This window comes from Saccopteryx leptura, chromosome 8, assembly GCF_036850995.1.
Source record: "Saccopteryx leptura isolate mSacLep1 chromosome 8, mSacLep1_pri_phased_curated, whole genome shotgun sequence".
Classification (NCBI taxonomy): Eukaryota; Metazoa; Chordata; class Mammalia; order Chiroptera; family Emballonuridae; genus Saccopteryx; species Saccopteryx leptura.
Genome location: NC_089510.1, coordinates 14,394,238 through 14,413,244, shown reverse-complemented (window position 1 = coordinate 14,413,244; position 19,007 = coordinate 14,394,238). Strand labels below are relative to the sequence as shown.

The 19,007-nt window shown below is 38.2% G+C and overlaps 1 protein-coding gene and 1 pseudogene across 5 annotated transcripts in view; one reads left to right on the top strand and one right to left on the bottom strand.

The window, feature by feature from the left end:
• The window catches only part of ROBO1 (roundabout guidance receptor 1), a 1,145,453-nt gene that overhangs the window by 618,440 nt on the left and 508,006 nt on the right, over positions 1-19,007 (top strand). The window lies entirely within an intron of this gene.
• The window catches only part of LOC136380019 (ATP synthase subunit g, mitochondrial pseudogene), a 61,868-nt pseudogene that overhangs the window by 951 nt on the left and 41,910 nt on the right, over positions 1-19,007 (bottom strand).

Here is a 19,007-nt window from a genome sequence, read left to right as displayed (position 1 = left end):
CACATTGGTCTCATAGCGATAGGTGGGTACTACAGTAGGTTATACTGTGTTAACAAGCAGAAACAAAATTTCTATGGCAGCAGAAGACATAGTCCAAGAAAACATACACACAGAGACAGACAAATTATGAGTCACTGAGGCTTTAAATGCTAGAGAGACTCCATTCAACACAGTCCATTCAGTTCTCAAACTAACAGATACACCATCCTGACACAGGCTTGCGTGATTGCAGCAACAGTAACTATTATATATAAACTGGCTTTAAAAGTTTCTGCAAAGAATAACTTCTACCCATTTTATTTAACCAAAGAAAGTTACAGACGCACATAACTTCAATACAGTAGGGAAATGCATTTGTACCATGACATTTGAAAGAGGAAGAACCAGAAATGCTTGGAGAACAGACTAATCCCTAGTAGACCAACAATGCGAGAAACAGGAAGTTTGTCATTAGTTCAGAACACATACCCTTTCCTTGAGAAATGAAACTGAACTTCATAAGATACCCAATCATCCCGTATCTGAATATAATGAATATGAAATTGATCATCGCACTACCATAGGAACCTATAGTCAGTCCTTTTCATCAGTTCATTACTGAAAAACAATTCCTTTGTTCAAAAGTCATGTCATGTGCGATAACCTGATATAGAAAAAGGCATGCAGTAATCTCACAGATGGTGGTTCTGGCAGGAACAAAGTGAAAAGGAAATAAAATTTATTCACAGAGGTCCTGGCTGGTTGACTCAGTGGTAGAACATCGGCCCGCTGGTGGAAGTCCCTGGTTCGATTCTTAGCCAAGGCACACAGGAGAGGCGCCCATCTGCTTCTCCACCCTTCTTCCTCTCTTTCCTCTCTGTCTCTCTCTTCTCCTCCCACAACCAAGGCTCCATTGGAGCAAAGTTGGCCCAATTGCTGAGGATGGCTCCATAGCCTCTGCTTCGGGCGTTTGAATGGCTCCGGTTGCAACAGAGCAAAGCCCCAGATGGGCAAAGCATCGCCCCCTGGTGGGTATGCCAGGTGGATCCTGGCCGGGTGCATGTGGGAGTCCGTCTGACTACCTCTTCGCTTCTCACTTTGGAAAAGTAAAAATAAATAAATAAATAAATAAATATAAATAAATGAAATTTATTCATAGAATATCTATGCTAGTGAGGACATATCACTTAATCTCTCCCCCATGATGAAAGAAGTTTAATATAATTATCCTACCACCAAGTTGGCTGGAGGGACCTTATATGCTACTGCATCATTTTGATGGTTCAACATTATTCTGAGCTGTGGGCTCTCAGCAATATTGTTAGCCATGCGGTTTTGTTGACAGTAATACTAGGTCTTTAAGCTGATATATAATTCTCTCCCTGCTACCTGCACACATTATTCATATGCCAACTGTGCAAACAGTGGGATGATGGAGGAAGATGAGGAATGACATCTAGGTCAACATTGCCACCTGTTAACTAAAAGCCTTTTACATAGCTCATTTGTTTGTGAGTATCCACTCAGCACACTGATATCCTCAGTATTGAACCCATTTCAAAGAGTCCATTTCATACCTTTTTCCCAGATTTTCTTTTTTTTTTTTTTTTCATTTTTCTGAAGCTGGAAACAGGGAGAGACAGTCAGACAGACTCCCGCATGCGCCCGACCGGGATCGACCCGGCTCGCCCACCAGGGGCGACGCTCTGCCCACCAGGGGGCGATGCTCTGCCCATCCTGGGCGTCGCCATGTTGCGACCAGAGCTACTCTAGCGCCTGAGGCAGAGGCCACAGAGCCATCCCCAGCACCCGGGCCATCTTTGCTCCAATGGAGCCTTGGCTGTGGGAGGGGAAGAGAGAGACAGAGAGGAAAGCGCGGCGGAGGGGTGGAGAAGCAAATGGGCGCTTCTCCTGTGTGCCCTGGCCGGGAATCGAACCCGGGTCCTCCGCACGCTAGGCCGACGCTCTACCGCTGAGTCAACCCGCCAGGGCTTTCCCAGATTTTCTTGTTATCAATTATTCAAGTCTCCTTTCTATCACCCCTAAAATCCATCCAACCCTTTAGCTATACTAGCCCTAAATCAATCAAATCAATCTAGGTTCATATCGCTAGCTATCTCTTCTTCCAGATAAACTGGACAACCAGTTGTACCATTGGTAGTTATTTCCTCAATAAGGATTTACTTCTCCTACTATCCTTCTTGGGGTTCTTATATGGGATACAATGGAGCAGCAGGTCATTTCCAAGCAACATCAGCATATCATGCAGAAAAAAATAAATGTATATCTGGCCCAGTTTCCCCCCTGTTGAAACACCCCAAGTGACTGTATTTACATTTTGAGAGAGAGGTAGCAATATAGCAGGAACAGATAATTATGAATGGGAACTGCCTGGACATGCACCATTTTTCTGCTTTGAATGTCTACTTGAGCTTAATCTTGCTTGCCCATGCCAATTCCACTTGATGATGGTATGCTGCTGACCACACCCAATTTTATGGCAGATAATCAAGCATCTCCTACTTCATTATTGTTGCATGAGTTAGAGAAGGATTTAAGTTCCCTTAATGAGAAGTTCAGTCACTCCTACACCAAAGTTGCAAAATAGAAACTAGCAGAAGGAGATGAACTTCTTCCCAAAGAGGTCATGGCTTGTCTCTAAAGCCCTAGGTGGTCTATGCACTAATTCTCTCAGAACTTGTCAGAAGCATCATTTCACATCCCATTGTAGTACAATTCTGTTTCTTCAATCATGTGACCCCGATATCAGAGCTGCTTAGGGTTGCAAGCTGATTTAGTAGAACAGCCTTCTCTTGCCATGGGTCACATTCAGAAAAAAATAAAATTATGGCTAGTTGATAAATAAAAAGAAATTATTAATCCAAATATAGTGTTTCCTTCATTATCCAAAGATACCCAACATGGATACAAATCAATAAAAAATGTAGGTCATAGACTAGTCACTTACTTACTTTTGCTTTGGCAAGAATATATTGACTGAACACTCTCCCCAAAATTTTGGCAGAATCCTAAATTTTTATGGATTTATTTTCTATGCTCTAAAATGCTTATGCTTTACAGAGACATATAAAGTCACTGCTGTATATTGCTCACCAAAATCTATGAATGTGATTTTAACAATCCAGTTGAACTTGTTGATAAGATAGTCAAGATCCCATAAGAACGAAGATAGAAAGTTGATTTGGGCCATATGTAAGTTAGTAATTACCATATATACCATCATACCTACCAAGTGGAATATTGTTCTAATATCATTTGTTTTTGTTTGTCTGTTTGTTTGTTTGTGGTTTTTTGTGACAGAGACAGAGAGAAACAGAGAGAGGGAAAGAGATGAGAAGCATCAATTTTTCGTTGTGGCACCTTAGCTGTTCATTGATTGTGTTCTCATATGTGTCTTGACCAGGGGGCCACAACAGACCGAGTGACCCCCCCCCCACTCAAGCCAGCAACTTTGGGCTCAAACTGGCAAGTGTTGCTCAAACCAGATGAGCCCGCAATCAAGCTGGAGACCTCGGGGTTTTGAACATGGGTCCTCCGCATCCCAGTCCGACACCCCATCTACTGCACCACCGCCTGGTCAGGCTAGTATCATTTGTTTACTGAAATAAGAAGAACACATTTGCTAGAATAGTAGCTGCTGCTTTCATGTGCCAGGATCTCTATTGTTTTTTTTTTTCTAGTTAGGAGACAGCATCTGAAAGAGTCTTTAACATTTAAATCTACACCTGATTAAGTTTACAATAATCATGGTCATTCTGCAATGGTTCTCTGTCTCCTGCACAGGTTGAAGAGGTAAGTTCAATGAGGATAAGATAGGGACAAATACTCATTGCATATTTTAAGTTTTAAAATTGGTGCTAATTAACATACGTTTTCATAAAGATATGGTATTTTACATGACTTTTTAAACTTTACTTAGAGTGCCAATTCTAAGTATTTCTTATTATTTAAAAAAGTTTTTTATTCAATGGGTCATGGAGACAATATGTTATTCTGTCAATTGTTGATTCAAATATGTATTCAATAACTGGGAAGGTAGTCACAAGATGAATTTTCAGGCAGACTGACAGACATACTTAGGATAAATCTGTATTATTTCACTGATTAAAACCAGTAATATTCTGGATCTTTAAGTATTAGCAATATAACAGTCTGTATTTCCCTGTTTTCAAATCAGGCATCTTAATACACAGACTTCCCTTAGGGAAATCCAGGAGTAGTTGTAGTACATAAATTGAGCATGGTCCTACTCCACAGGTATGGGGCTTCCAGCATATCCCCTGAGCAAAAGCTCATATCTGGCACCTTGGTAATGGACCATAACCTTCTAACACAGGACTCAAGTCAGGTCCTCTTCACTACATTTAGAAAAAAAAATTTTATTTAAAACCTTATTATATTTTGGTGACTCCTAAACTATTTCAACTATGGGAGCTTGTGTGTGATCTGTAAACCACAGCAACATATCCTTGGAAATCCACTGACCACAGTGAAAACCATGCTCACTTTATCTCTGGTGGTTAACTATTACCATTTGGCCTTGGCCACTCCATGACCCATGACCCTATTGTTAAAGTGAGGGGCTAATTACAATGGCAGTGCTTCCTAAATTCATCCCTAGCCTACAAGAAACACACGTTCAAATGCTTTTTTAAAGGATGTCTGATCTCCTCTTTTGAGTGTAGTATTAAATGCCTTCTTACAGGAATTGACCTATGGGTCCTTTCAGAAGATAAAGTTGGAGGATGGGTAAGTGTCACAAATAATTTGAATCCCTCTAAGTCATCACTGCTTAATAGAAATAGAAATGTATGCCCCCAAAGCACACTACATATATAATTTCAAATTTTGTAACCATATTGTAAAACACAGTAAAAAGAAATAAGTAGGCCCTGGCCGGTTGGCTCAGTGGTAGAGCGTCGGCCTAGCGTGCAAAAGTCCTGGGTTCGATTCCCGGCCAGGGCACACAGGAGAGGCGCCCATCTGCTTCTCCACCCCTCCCCCTCTCCCTCGTCTCTGTCTCTCTCTTCCCCTCCCGCAGCCGAGGCTCCATTGGAGCAAAAGATGGCCCGGGCGCTGGGGATGGCTCCTTGGCCTCTGTCCCAGGTGCTAGAGTGGCTCTGGTCGCGACAGAGCAACGCCCAAGAGGGGCAGATCATCGCCCCCTGGTGGGCATGCCGGGTGGATCCCGGTCCGGCGCATGCGGAAGTCTGTCTGCCTCCCCGTTTCAAGCTTCAGAAAAATACAAAAAAAAAAAAAAAGAAATAAGTAAAATTGTTTATAAAATTATATATTTTTTAATCTAATATAGTCAAGATATTATTTTAACATGAAGTCAGTCCTGGCTGACTGGCTGAGTGGATAGAGCATTGGCCCGGCATATGGATGTCTTGGGTTGGATCCCCGGTCAGGGCACATAAAAGAAATGACCACCTACTTCTCTTCCCCTCCGTCTCCTCCTCTCTCTCTTCTGCTCTCACAGCCAGTGGTTCGATTGGTTTGAGCATCAGCCTTGGGCACTGGGGATGCCTCAGTTGGTCCGAGCATCAGCCTCAGGTGCTAAAAATAACTCAGTTGATTCAAGCATGGGCCCCAGACAGGAGTTGCCAGGTGGATCCTGGTCGGGGAGCATGCAGGGGTCTGTTTCACTATCTCCCCTCCTCTCACTTAAAAAAAAAATGCAATAATATAAAAATTATAAGTGAGAGACTAGATTTTTTGCACTGCTTTACACTTGAACATCTTGATTTAGACTAGCCACATATCAAATGTTTGGTAGCCACATGAATTTCTCCCTCTCCATTATACCAGAGAGTTTCTGACATCCAAACTTTCTTTACTAAATGTAATTTGAGTCTGTTTCAGTCTATACCAAGCACACAGCTACAACTATTCACTTCCAGCTGCTCAAACCATACCTTTTATTCCAGAGTCCTTGTTAAATCCAATCATAACAGATGTCATCACTTTTATATCACTTTTGTTCTTTCTTGTCCTAGCACATTTAGTATCACAGTCCATAGATATTCTCCAGGTTTCTGCTGATATAAATTAGTAAACTCTATTAAGCCTTGTCTTCTTGGCTTGGGTATTATAGCTGTTACAGTTTGGGATATGAATGTGATCTTTGCTCTGGAGGTAATTAAGAGTAAATAAAGGGAGGGGGGTGTGAGATGAATGGATATCCTTTAATATGATAACTGCCTCAAGGTCTCCAAGCAAGGCAGTTCTAGCGTCATCCAATGGGAAGAAAGCACTGTACCTTTTGGCAAAGAATGATCAGTGGAATTTTGGGGTCCGGAGTGCTCAGGTTGATCTGAACCCATCCACACATCCCGTTCCAGCTCTCAGATTTCTGCACTTTCCCCAGGCAGTGCTCTAAGTTTTCACACAAGACTCTCTGATCCAGCCCTGTTGGGTCATATGCTCAATTACAATAGCCCTGAGGCTGTAAGTCAAAAGAATCTCTGTACCCCTGGTTGTACCTCGAGTCAAGAATGTAAAATGCTGGGTATATCACTTCCCTAACTGATTCAGTGCAATCAGCGGCAGGCGGCCCACCCACATAGAACTGTATTCGTTATTAATGTCATCATAACCGGCTGCAGGAACAGTTCAGACCACCAAAGCTTTACCTCCATTGGCACTCCATTATAGGTGACCACAGGTAATACATCATGGCCCTGTTTTGTCACTTTATGCTACAAAGAGCCAGGAGCGCCTTTTCAAACTGCATTCAGATTTCACTCACTTTAAATCAAGCAGGTGAATTCACAAATTCCACGTTCCCCTCCTGGCGGGGTTCTGCGGCTGACAGCCGGGGTCTGCTGCGTGGCCGGCCTCTGTTTCCAAAGCCTGAGAGGGGTTTTGGAAGAAGTTCGAGTTGAAGAATTCAGAAATAACTCTATTTTAATAAGTTTAATTTTATAAGAGTTTAATAAGAGTCCTTATTTTAATAAGAAAAGGACTTAATCCAGGCAATTCCGATACTTAGAAAATCACTGATAGAAGAAAAGCTAGGCCTTCAAATATGTATAATCCATAGGCTAAATCACCCTAAGAAGTTCACCAGAAAAGCTGTGATGTCTCACTTGAAGTAAGAAATGGAGTACCAAGAGGCAACATAGAGATGATTTTATAGTTTAGGCTCCCAAGTCTGTCAGTGAGCTAAGAACTCCGTTATTTCTGAAAGTGTAAAATGTACCTACAATTTACATTCGCTGTGACAACTCACATCTAGTGGGAGCTTAGCACTGTTTATTTGCATCATTTCATACAATGCTCAGGACAACTTGGCAGAGGAGGTATTATTATCTCCATCTTGTAAATGAGTAAACTGGATCAGAGAGAGAGATTAAAAGCAATTTTTTTTTTGACTTGCCGCAAGTCTCTAAACCAGGGAATTCAGCCTCTGTTCTCAGTTGCTCCATACAGCAAGGCAGGAGTTCTCAGTAGTAAGCTTCATGGATTATTAATAGTTGCAAAGTCAGCATGTATAAGCTTTCAAATTACCACATTTATCCAATTAACCCATGGTTACTTGTATAGCTTTTAGTGCTTCTCGTCAGGAGCAGGCTAATGAATTTCAGTATAAATGATTATACAAGTGGGAAACAAAGGTCACGAAAAAAAAAATGGAACGCTTCGTAATAACTGTTACATAAGGGCTTTTTATTCCCCCAAAATCAATTTTAAAGATTGAAGTCTCAGCAGCAGCCTAGCCGATTTTAATACTAGTGTAACTCAGTAAGCTCTAATAAAAATTTTAAAAACTAATAATAATGACATATCAATTTCTTAAGTGTAACACTTTAATTTTACAGATGAGATAAGCAACCCACACACATGGAGGAAGAATATAAAAACAGGCGTGAGAATGATTTATATCCACTTCAAGATGCTAGTTATCTCTGGGAAAGGAAGGAATGAAAAAGGTGAAGTGTACAGCTATGAGAAAACCTAAAAATTTTGTTAAAAGAGAATGTAATACACATAATTAGTGTTTATGGGATGTGTAAATGACTATCCACTGTATTTGTGTAGTTTTCTACATGTGTGAAATATTTCATAATTTGGGATTGAAGAGTTTTAAGACATTAACATGAATTTTTAAGAATTACTGTGGCTCTATTAGACTTTATTACATAATATACCATACATTATTATATATTTTATGCTGGCATCTGCATTTTTAAAATTATATGTAATAGGATTTTGAAAAAGCACCCTGAATTGACACAGCTATGTTAAAATAAAACCAAAAGAAAGAAGAAAAGAACTTCTGTCTAAGGCTTAAAAACTTATAGAATACACTTTTGATGTGTTGGAAATTTAATGTTTATTCAGGTTAGACATGACCTCAGCTTTTAAAGATCTAATTTAGAAACAGGTGCTTGAAACTGATTTTTGTGTTACGAAATCAAAAACGAAATAGGCACTATGATGTACCTTCACATCAAGGCCATGAAGAGCTGCATACTGTCACTCAATTTATACTTTAAAACATAGCACATAATTATTATAAGTAAATATGTTAGGTTGGTTTATTTTTCAAATGCAGTTTAGATGTTTTTGATTTGAAAAGGTGCCAGTGGAGACACACAAAGTCCTTCACAGAGAACTGCACAGAATGAAATGGCCATTTCTAGGTAGCGGTTGGCCACAGAAATCCTAATTAGTGAGAAGGTTCTGAATAGAATGAGTCAGACTATTTACTCTACAATTTAACCAAGACGTTACTCTGACCAAAGACAGGGCACCCGTATTCACTACAACCTTTCATGTCCATGTAGTGTGCATTTGCTCCTAACCTATTTATTGTTACCTATTTCATTCTTAAGTTTCCGTTAATGGCTGATCATTGTACAAGAAGGAAATTTGTATAAGGAGAAGTTCAGAATTGTGCTCCATAATTTATTCTTGTCTTTATCTTTAAAAGTAAAATGGGATAAAGAGGAGCTTCTGAAAACAAATTCCGAGATTACCATTTTATTGTATGTAGTCTAATAAACTTCTCTAGAACTTAATTCAAATGGAAGTATTAGAATGGCTGTATTCCGTCTATCAAAGTAGATGAATGGACATTAGGATTTTGTTATTGGTGTAGAAAAGAGACTGATAGGGCAGTGATGAAAAGAGGTTAACATAGGGCCACTATCCCTTACCCAACTGCATCTTTTTTTACACAAGCAGATGTAACTTTCCATTACTTCTACTGCCTGACACAAATTAGACAGTTATACATATGTCTCTCTCTTAGACTGTTTTCCGTACATCAAAGAGAAAAAAAGATAATTCATATAAATTAGTGATGGTTTTTAACATTCATACTATATTCACGTAAATTTGCTTTGTAAGCGATTATAACAATCAAGTAAATCAACTAAAAAAAAAGTTTTAGGAATTACTTGCACAGAACATTAAATAAAAGGCCTAGAGTATAATTTTGGAATTGATAGAGCATTATAAAATATTTGATAAGGAATTGTTCTGTTGTTTTTTCAGGAAAAAATTACTTTTCCTTTTACATATACACCTGTATTCTACTGCAAACAATTTGATTTTTTGTTCGTTTGTTTGATTGATTGTTTTTGTCAAATGCAAGGGAAAACTTCATTCTTTCAATTTAAAATTGCTTTCAATCTTCATTTCATCCAAATGATAACTTTAAAAAGAAATAATATATAAAGTTTCACATATTACAGTTTGTTAGTTAATGTTTCATTTAAGTAACTCCAAAGTGTTACTTAAATGTATGACTTATATTGAAATCTTAATAATTACATTAACAATAATCGTTCAATACAGACCATTTAGAAAATAGAAGCATGAAGTAAAATAAAATCATCAACACTCAACAGTTTAATGTGCAAATAGCTCACATTTTCTACCTAGAGACATAATGAGCAAAGTGTACATAAGAGAATTTTAGACAAACCCACAAAAGACCACTGTAGAATTTTATTAAAATTGAAGAAGTAATTAAGACTTAAAAAATAAACTACAACTTAGAAACAATAATTTATATTACGTCCCATAAAATGTTTTACATGTGCACCTCTGCTCTAACTCATATAATGAATCAAGCATTAAATCTAATACAATTTCTCTGAGAAACACAGTGTGATGGCAGGATATGCAATCTGTCATTTCACATTTGATTTTACCAGAATGGTCATGTTTGTTGCACAGAACCTGTCTTGTCATACTTGTGGATTTCCTCATCCTCAATCTTCAACTGGTCTACTCTGAAAAATCTCATCTATCAATGTCTTTTTGTAAAATATAAGCAGTTCTCCAACAACACTTTTGAGGAAAGCTCTGCTTTTGTGAGCTCCTATATCAGGGTAAGATTTACAATTTGAATTTACAAATGATATGTATTCTGTTTGCTTTTAATTATTGAATTAGCTAAAACCAATCTACAAAAGACTGACTCAATAGTGGGGTAGGAGCTAGGTGCAAGTGGGGAGGGATGTTTGAGGGGAATACATTTACAACTGAGGGCTTTGTTAGGGGATGTACTCTTCTTAGAATAACAATCACTCTCCTGTGCAACCACAGTACTTTGGGTACTCAGGCAATAAATATGAGAATACTAAGCACTTGCTCTTTGTCATTTATGCCTTGGTGAATATATGTTACATTTCGACTTAAAATATTTTTTTTATTTCATACCTACTATTTGTAACCTAATTTTTCTACTTTAAAAATCATGAAAGTTTTAATAATGTACTATATAATTTACACCAGTATGTACTCAGAATTAGTCTCATTAAAACTGAATTAGATGGCCCTGCCTGGCTTGCTCAGTGGTAGAGTGTTGGCCCGGTTTGTGGAAGTCCCAGGTTTGATTCCTGGCCAGGCCACACAGGAGAAGCACCCATCTGCTTCTCTACCCTTCCCCCTCTCCTTTCTCTCTGTCTCTCTCTTCCCCTCCCGCAGCCAAGGCTCCATTGGAGCAAAGTTGGCCCAAGCACTGAGGACGGCTCCATGGCCTACGCCTCAGGCACTAGAATGGCTCCTGTTGCAAAGGAACAACACCCCAAATGGGTAGAATGTCGCTCCCTGGTGGGCTTGCTAGGTGGATCCCAGTCGGCACATGCAGGATTCTGTCTCTCTTCCTCCCCATTTCTCATTTCAGAAAAATACAAAACAAAACAAAGCCTGAATTAGGATTAGAATTTAGCACTTGGTTAGGAATTTAAGTCTTAACAAAATTATTCATTTCTAAGATTATGAATGCACTGAAACAGTCAACTGTTTATTTAAATTCATATAGAACATGAATAAAATACTAATAGAAATCCAGTTTGAAATATTATCAAAATAGAAGCATATGTCGTGTTTTCCCAGGAAATGTTATTGTACTGAAGGAAAACTATTTGAAGCAATTAAGGTTCATTAAAAATGTGGGTAATTTAATAAAAACCCTGAGACTGTGACATCACAATAATAAAATAAAAAGCTGCACTTGTAGATTCTAATAAAATATATACAGCTTTATGTTTCCCAGAGGGAGCTCATAAATGGTAAATCTCTCTGATTTATAGGCTTTTAGAAATCTCTTAACTAGCAAAACAAAGATAATATCTTCTTCATATGGCAAGTTCTTTTTCAAAGTAGAATATTTGCCTTTTTTAAAGAAGAAATCATTATCATAACAATTTTTTTTCAACTAGTCAAGGTGTTTTAATTTAAGAAAGGTATCCAGCTATGCAGATAGCAGTTCTAGTACCATTACTAAACTTATGAGATTTTCCAGAATAGCCAAAGACTTTTTGTATATGAAACTTTAATTTAACAGGAACAAAACAAGTAGGACTTAGAATCTAAACTATGACCTCTACAGACCATCAGCAACTCCTTCCATAAAAAGATATGTTTCCCAGAGCCATACTCACAGCAGGAGTTTAATAAGTGCTGACTAATGGTCATAACCAACATTACTGAGAATGATTGACATCTTTCAGGCTGATGGTGAGTAATTTTGGGGTGTACCCTTTTCACCACATAAGTTATATGGAGACTTTTTTTTATACACTTTCATCTTTCTTCCACAATTCTTATTTCCAAGTTGGATAAAGCGATGCAGAAATATAAATATTCTAACAATATCTACATTAATATAATCTGTAGTGCATGCTTTCTTTATTACTACTCATGGCATGCATGGAATTCTTGAGATAAAATTAATATGGGAAATCCAAGTAGGATCTAAGAATACTTACTGATTTTCACCTAGAGGTCAACTGGACCTGCCGGAATTGCTGTCCGGAATGGCTACACTGCTCTACACCCCGACCTGTGTGCAGTTCATGAGGTTGCCTGTCTGTCAGGTGTCTAAACACAGTATCACCTAATTTTTATTTCTCTTGCTACTAACAAGTTGCAGGTTCACTTTGTATGCCATGGTCTTTTGGAATTCTTTGTCTGTAGGTTGCTCTATTATATAAGTTGCTCAATTTTTTCTTGAAGTCATGGCCTTTTCTCATTGATATTTAGTTCTTTGTTGATTTCACATATTTCAGACATCTTTTCCCTTTAGTTATTTGTCTGTTTCCTTTTTGCATGGTGTCTTAAACAGAAACCCTTCATTTTTATGTAAATCATACAATCTTATTTTGTCTTATGGTTGTGCTTTTGAATTAGTCACAAAGAGACTCTCCTACATTTTTTCTATTAACAAGGTTTCCCTTTCTTATTTTATTTTTATTGTATTTTATCTCTTTACAGGGACAGAGAGAGAGAGTCAGAGAGAGGGATAGATAGGGACAGACAGAGAGGAACGGAGAGAGATGAGAAGCATCAAACATCAGTTTCTCATTGTGACATCTTAGTAGTTCATTGATTGCTTTCTCATATGTGCCTTGACCGCGGGCCTTCAGCAGACTGAGTAACCCCTTGCTCCAGCCAGCAACCTTGGGTCCAAGCTGGTGAGCTTTTTGCTCAAGCCAGATGAGCTCGCACTCAAGCTAAGGACCTCGGGGTCTCGAACCTGGGTCCTCCACATCCCAGTTCGATGCTCTAGCCACTGCGCCACCGCTTGGTCAGGCTCTTATTTTAGTTTTTAAAGCATGTTTAGACCACTCTATACACGTTGTTATACTTTGGTACGTGTAATAAATCTGATTTCTCTGTAGCATCGACCATAATCATCTTCCCTTTTCCCATTGATAGCAACTTTTCATAGATCATTTCTCAATATGTGTATAGGCTTAACTCTAGGTTATCTGTTCAGTTATATATATTAATCTGTGCATCTATTCTTATACCAATACTACACTGATTTCACTAGTATGACTTTATAGTACTTCTTCAAATATGATTGGGCAAGGGTATGATTATTTCTATAAGTCATTACATACAGGAGAAAGATTGTGTCTATATTAATTAGAACAATCTAAATGTGACATTGAGCTAAGTAAACTTTCAAAGGTTCAGGATAATGTTAAAAGAACGTACTTCATACGACTGTGTGCAAATTAAAGAATGATCATGTAAGCTTATCACTGAACAAGTGACTGATGCATCATAAGTATTTGATAAATGTTAATAATAAAATAGTAAATAATCACAAGATACTAAGCCAACTTTCTGCTCTTCCTAGGGAACAGATATTTTATACATTACAATTACACATTTATCTTACTTTAATAATATCCAGTAAAAACATTGACATTACTTATCAGTGAAGAATAATTGGAAAAAAATAAATTTTCACATACTATTATGTTATTATTTATTCTTTCTATAAATGTTTTCTACTAAATGCATTTTACAACCTGATGAGCACTGGCTTGAAATACCCTTTTTAACTGCTGATTGCATTATCTTTGAACTGCCAGGACAATGAAAGAGACAGGATTCCTCAATGACAGAATCCATAAAGTTTTTCATAGTATTCTACAATAATTCTTTGTATATCTACAATGTCTGCAGTGATTTCTCCTCTTTCATTTTGGATTTTGTTTATATGAGTTCTTTCTCTTTTTTCCTTGGTAAGTCTTGCCAAGGGTTTGTCAATTTTGTTGATCTTTTCAAAGAACCAGCTCCTTGTTCTATTAATTTCTTCTATAGTTTTTCTGTTCTCTATTTCATTTATTTCTGCTCTGATTTTTATTATTTCCTTTCTTCAGCTGGTTTTGGGTTGTCTTTGTTCTTTTTCTAGTTCCTTAAGGTGTGAAGTTAAGTGGTTCATTTGAGCTCTCTCTTGTTTGTTTATATATGCCTGAAGTGATATGAACTTCCCTCTTATCACTGCTTTTGCTGCATCCCATAGATTCTGATATGTTGTATTGTCATTTTCATTTGTCTGTATATGTCTTTTGATCTCTGCACTTATTTCTTCTTTGACCCATTCATTTTTTAAAAGTATGTTGTTTAGTTTCCACATTTTTGTGGGATTTTTTTCCTCTTTTTTGCAGTTGAATTCTAGTTTTCAAGGCTTTATGATCAGCAAATATGCTTGGTACAACTTTAATGTTTCTGAATTTGCTGATGTTGTTTTTGTGGCCCAACATATGGTCAATTCTTGAGAATGATCCATGTACACTGGAGAAAAATGTATACTCAGTCACTTTGGGATGAAATGTCCTGTAGATGTCTATCATATCCAGGTGCTGTAGTGTTTTGTTTAAGGCCACTATATCTTTGTTGATTCTCTGTTTGGATGACCGATCTAGAGCCGTCAGCGGTGTATTGAGGTCTCCAAGTATGATTGTATTTTTGTCAGTTTTTGTTTTAAGGTCAATAAGTAGCTGTCTTATATATTTTGGTTCTCCTTGGTTTGGTGCATATATATTAAGAATTGTTATGTCTTCTTGATTCAGTGTCCCCTTAGCCATTATGTAATGGTCGTTTTTGTCTCTGAGTACTTTTGCTGTCTTGTAGTCAGCATTATCAGATATGAGTATTGTTACGCCTGCTTTTTTTCAGATGTTATTTGCCTGGAGTATTGTTTTCCAGCCTTTCACTTTGAATTTGTTTTTATCCTTGTTACTTAGATGAGTTTCCTGTAGGCAGCATACAGTTGGATTTTCTTTTTTAATCCATTCTGCTACTCTGTGCCTTTTTATTGGTGAGTTTAATCTGTTTATATTTAGTGTAATTATTGACACTTGTGAGTTCTCTATTGCCATTTTATAGATTGCTTTCTGTTAGTTTTGAGTCTTGTTTGATCCTTCTCTTTCGTTTCTCTATCTTTTGTTTTTATTTGGTTGTATTCCATACATCTTTCCTCTGTTGCTATCTTTTTTAAATCATGTGCTTCTGTGGTGGTTTTTTCAGTGGTGGTTACCTTTAAGTAATGAAAAGGGTTCCTACCCTGTTCATTGTAGTGCACTATTTTGTGAGTACTTTTGCACTCCATTGTCCTTTGCTACTATTAATCTCCATCCTCTCCTCCCCTTTCTTTTTGTTGCTGTCACAGTTTAAATTTGGTTTTATTGTGTTCTTCTTAGAGCTTTTACTTGTGGCTTTGTTTTTTTGTTGTTGTTGTTGTTCTTTGTATCTGATTGGAGAACCCCCTTTAGTAATTCTTGGAGTGGGGGTTCTCTGATGATAAATTCCCTCATCTTTTCTGTATCTGTGAATGTTTTTATTTCTCCTTCATATTTGAAGGATAGCTTTGATGGGTATAGTATTCGTGGCTGAAAGTTCCTCTCTTTCAGGACTTTAAATATTGGGGTCCACTCTCTTCTAGCTTGTAGAGTTTCTGTTGAGAAATTGGATGATAATATAATGGACCTTCCTTTATATGTTGTATTTATTCTTCTTTTCCCTAGCTGCCTTGAGAATTTTTTCTTTGCCATTGGTTTGTGCCAATTTCATTATGATGTGCCTTGGAGTAGGTTTGTTGGGGTTAAGAAAACTCGGAGTTCTGTTTGCTTCTTGAATTTGAGGCTTTAGTTCTTTGCACAGGCTTGGGAAGTTCTCATCTATTATTTGTTTGAGTATGTTCTCCATTCCATTTTTTCTCTCTTCTCCCTCTGATATACCTATTATTCTTATGTTATTCTTTTTGATGGAGTCAGATAATTCCTGTAGGGCTATCTCATTTTTTTTTATTTTTGAGTCTCTTTCTTCTTCTCTCTGTTGTGCCTCAAGTTGCTTGTCTTCTATTTCACTAATTCTACCTTCTATCTGGGCTGTTCTATTAGCTAAGCTTGTTACCTCATTTTTCAGCTCACGAATTGAGTTTTTCATCTCTGTTTGATTTGTTTTTATAGTTTCAATTTCCTTGGAAATATGTTCTTTGTGTTCATCGAGTTGTTTTCTGAGTTCCCTAAATTGCCTTTCTGTGTTTTCTTGTATATCTCTGAGTATTTTTAGGATTTCTATTTTAAATTCTCTGTCATTTAACTCCAAGGTTTCCAATATATTAAATTTTTTTTCCATAGATTTTCCCTCATCTATCTGTGTTACCTCTCTTTCTTTTGTATCCATGATATTCAATTTTCTCTTCCTTAATGGCATCTGAGGGTTGTTGATAGTATTAATGAGATTTAATAAATAATAAAAAGTTAAAAAAATAAAAAATTGAAAGAAGTTGTTTTTTAAAAATTAATAATTAAATAAAAAAATTAAATTAAATTAAAATTTTAAAAAAGGAAATTATTCCCCCTCTCCTTTTTTCCTCTCCTCTGCTCTCCCCTCTTTCTTGAGAAAATCTTGTGGTGAACTGTGAATTATATTGTACTAAATAGAAAAAATAATGCCTGTAATGGAGGGCCTGAATTGGGGAGAAGTAGTAAAGGGGCAAAAAAGGGAGGGTATGGACCCACAAAAAGCAAATAAGGAAAAAATTTGGGTCAAGAATAAAATGATTTGCTTTTAGGTGTTGGTTGACTAAGAGTTATGATGAGAGGAATAAGAGGGAAACAGGAAAATGGGGGGACAAATTAAAAAATTACTATTGTATTTAGTAGAACAAGAACTAGATAAAATGGAGAGCCAGAGATGGGAGCCCTGCTAGTGAGTTAAAAAGGTGAAGTAAAAAAAACCCAAAATGTCACCAACATAAGTTTGAGTCCCAGATAAGATTATTTGTTCGTTATTGAGGTTTGAATGAGAGGAGATGTAAAGGAGAAAGGAAGAAACTAATATAGAGGGAGAAAAGAAAGAGAGAGAGAGAGAAAAAAGAGGGTACCACTAAAAGAGGAAAAAAGAGGAGAGAGAAAGAGAGTTAAGGGTTTTGGAGTGCAACCCTCATAGAGAGAAAGGAAGAGGAAAGAAAAGATAATGGGAGATGTAACACTTATGGATAGTGTAGTTCAAGGAGAGGAGAGAGTAAGACCGGCAGAGAGTTAAACAACCAAATTGGAGGAGGAAAAAAAATAATCAAGAATGAAGATAAGAGAAACAAACAAACAAATATAATAAAATGGGATAGGTTATAAAGTCTGCAAATTATTCTTGATTTTGAGAGGTTATCTTCTTGCTTTTTCTTTTCTCTCCCTCTTCCTGGTCGGTGACTCAGTACCCTGGGTTCTGCCCCTTTGGCTCGCTCAGGTAGAAGTTTGCAGTTGATAAGTCTCTATGGCGATGTCATGTATTGTGCTTCAGTCTCGTTGGCAGTCGAGGCTCATTAGCATTTATAGGCTCCGACAGTGAGAGAGTCCGTGTTCCTGGAGCCTCTCTCCTAGTCTTTCCTTCCTCAATTAGTAGCCTGATAATCCAGCTATGGGGTTGCTGCTGCCTCTGCCTGGAGAGTAAGAGGCTCAAAGAGCTGGCAACTCCCCACTCTATTCCCACTCAGCACAGGGCTCTGGGTAAGGCTCAGTCAGTCAGAGCTGCTAGCATAATCAAGCGGGGCTTCCACCCATTCAAAGACCTCTGGCTCTGCCCCTCTGTGGGATAACACGGGCGCCCACTCCTGAGGTGCTCGGAGGAATCTCTTGCCCACTCTCCGTACACGCCGACCAGGATATCAGGCTGGCCGCCTCACAGTTTGAGTGAAACCCGCCCCCCGCCTGCACGGGAAAGTTCCAGCGTTGGAATTGGCTCTCGCTTCCTCCCCGTGCGCGGCTTTTTCAGGGTGCTGGGGCGGCCCAGAGATTCCACTTTTGGCCCACACAAAGGCCTCTGACTCTGCCTCTCTGTGGAGTAACACGAGCGCCCACTGCTGAGGCACTTGGAGGAATCTCTCGCCCACTACCTGTGTGCACCAACCAGGAGATTGGGGAAAATGGCTGCCCCACTGGTCTTTCTTTGTCTGTGTTTGGCGCGAGTGTTAGCTTGTATTGCCTGGGTTGCCACAGGCACAGTTTTTCCTCAGCTTGGATCTCCATGCCACAGCCTGGTTCAGCCATTTGTGCCGTGCCCTGGATCTATTCACCCCCTTTGCCCGCCTTAGTTTCTATATTCTCAGTTCCCAGTGAAAGCAGCCCTATTTAGGTTAGTGAGGAAGGCGAAGCATTTCTTACTCCCTATTTCCTTCAGGGTTTGATTATATATTTAGCCAATTTTTCACTTGACCATACCTTCGTGTGTATTGCGAAACATCTGGAGGCTCCAAGGATAGGTTTTTCTGTTTCTGGTTGAAGATCTTGTTGAGTTTGGGGGGAGATTTATTGATATTGCTTCCTACCACGCCATTACTCTGACATCATCTCATCATTCCTTTTTTAAATAAGTGATTCTTTTTTTTTCTTTAATTTACTGATGAGAGAGAGAGAGAGAGAGAGAGAGAGATTTGTTGTTTCACTTATTTACACATTCATTGTTTGCAACTTGTATGTGCCCGACCACATCTGCAACCTTGGCACATGGGGACAATGCTCTAACCAACTGAGCTACCTGGCCAAGGCTCACATGAGTGATTCTTGACCTGGGTTTCCATACCCAGAACCTGCTTCTGGCCAATAAGACAGAACATTAAGAGATGGGAAACAAATACTGATATTTTGGTTTTGAAACCTCCACTCGATGATTCTAATGTGCCAGCAAAGTAGAGAACTGGGACTTCTTATAGAGTATTCAGTCCAGAGCCTTAGGTTTGCAACCAT